Below are 2,500 nucleotides of genomic sequence, written 5' to 3'. Positions count from 1 at the left end.
CAAGTCCTTCCCATTCACCTCATCCAAACCCACCTCCTCCAACCCTCTCAAATCCAGCAATAACGCCTTTCTTTCTGACTCTGGGATATTCTGTGTAATCCCTAGTCTTGGAAATGAGACGTCTTCATCTTGTACCTTCTTCTTGTGGCTACTAAGCATACCCATTCTTCCGCTGACAGAGCCTTCCTGCAGCTCCCAGCATTTGTCCGACAATCCTTTCCGACCTCATCCCCAAATGTTCTGCCACCCGTCTTCCATCCATTAAGGCGGGCCCAGCCATGGCCATTAACTGTTTTAAGGTGATGATTTTCCCCTTCACCAGAATCTTGGAGAAATGTGGAACAGCTTGCAGTTGTACAATCCAGTCTTGCCCCATACACTAGAGGTTCCTCCAACAGCCAATGCACTGACTCCGCTGAAGTTCGTCTGGACACCTTCATTATGCTCCACACTCTGAGAAGGCCTCTGTAAAACGGAGGTACTCCCTCCCTAGAAATCTGGCTACTATCAACCAGAAATAAAGCCTTCTTTAAACCTAATCCTCCAACCCGCTGTAATACAGACCCTGCCACCCCTCTCCACACCACATTTTCCGGTCCATAAAGCAACCTTTGAATAACTGAAACCGGAAAGCAGCAGCCCTACTAGCAAGATGTACAAGACCTTGTCCCCCCTCCTCTTTTGACAAATACAAAACACTTTGTGGAACCCAGAGTGATATTTATCCCAAAGAAATCCACAATAATTGCCTGTATCTTAGCCAGAAGGCCAGATGGTGGTTCTAAAACTGACAAACCGATGCCACAGTGCAGAGGCAATCACATTGTTTAACTATAATAGTGCGCCCCCTATATGACATACGAGATAGTAACCAACGCCATCTCCTCATCCTCCCTTCACCATTTCAACCCCCCCACCCCAATTTTTTCTATAGTCCCTCATCTCCTAGGTACACTCCAAGATACTTAAAACCTCCCCTTACACCATTCTAGCCCCCCTGGCAAAGCCATGATCCCTCCAGACCATTCTCCAATCCGTAAAGCACAACTCTTTTCCCAATTTACCTTTGCAGAGGATATTCCCCTAAAACGATCAACCATTAGACTCAAGCTATCCACCTCCGCTTGATTTTTCACTAACACAACTACATCATCAGCATAGGCTGAGAGACGAATAGGAGGAATATCCTCTGAAAGGCACACCCCTTCAATGCTACTTATAATGCTATTTAGTAGTGGCTCTATAGCAATGGCATATAACATTCCTAACAAAGAACATCCCTGCCTAATACCTCTACACACTTTAAAAGGAGCACTCAACCACTGTTAACTTTCAATACACTTTCAATGTCACCATATATCACCTTTATCATTGCAATAAAACCAGAGCTGAACCCCAAACGCCTCAAACGTGTGGCCATAAATATTGATGTTCAACTCGGTCAAATGCCTTTTCCTGATCAATTGAAATTAGACCAGAATCCAACCCAACTAGCCCTAGAGACGGCCAAAAATCACGAATCAGAGAAATGTTATCCCCTATCTGCCTGCCAGGAACACAGTAAGACTGATCCGTATGTATGATTTGCTCCATCACCTCTCTCAGCCTGTTGGACAAAACCTTTGACAATATCTTATAATCAGTGCACAATAAAGCCACCGGCCTCCAGTTCTTCACCTCCCTCGGGTCACCCTTTTTGGCCCATCAATGCCTGGTGCCCTTCCATTTTCCATGCCTTTTAATGCAATGTATAAATCCTGCAAAGACAATGGTTGCTCAAGCTCAACCTGAGCTTCTGCAGCCACCTTTGGGAGCCCATCAAAGAACTGCTGTGTCACTATTTTATCCTCTTTGTACTCACACTTGTAGAGCTCAGCATAGAACTCTACTGCCCTCTTTTTTAATTTCACTAGGGCTAGTGAGCTCTTGTCCAACAGCTGATTTGAGACAATTAATAATTTTTCTTTGTCCATTCTTTTTCTCTAAACCAAAGAAAAATTTGGATGAGGCATCCATTTCAGATATTCCCTGAAACTTACTTCTCTCCTGTGCCCCCTGTGCTCTGATACCCAGCAGGTCTGCCAATGCAGCTTTTCTCCTCTTGAGGGCCTGAGTATGGCCTCGATCTCCTGTGGTCTCAACCAACGTCATGAGTTCCACTATTTCAATCTCTAGGGCTTTCATTGATCTGGTGATATCCTTGGTGACATTCCTCGTGTATTGATTACAAAATTGTTGAATCTGGATTTTCCCTATATCCCACCACTGTTGAATGGATACAAAACTGGCCTTTTGAGACCTCCACCTCTCCCAAAAAAACTGAAACAGTTCCTGAAGTGAGCATCACTCAATAAAGTTATATTAAAATGCCAGTATGCGCTTTTGGGTTGTACATCGTTAATGAACACCACCTCTGTTATTAAACAATGATCAGAAAATCCCACTGGGGTTATCACACTTGATTTACAGACCTGACATTGATGCTCAAAAACATAAAACC

This window comes from Oncorhynchus kisutch, linkage group LG10 (genome assembly GCF_002021735.2).
Source record: "Oncorhynchus kisutch isolate 150728-3 linkage group LG10, Okis_V2, whole genome shotgun sequence".
Taxonomy (NCBI): Eukaryota; Metazoa; Chordata; class Actinopteri; order Salmoniformes; family Salmonidae; genus Oncorhynchus; species Oncorhynchus kisutch.
Note: the sequence above shows the minus strand (reverse complement) of the source record.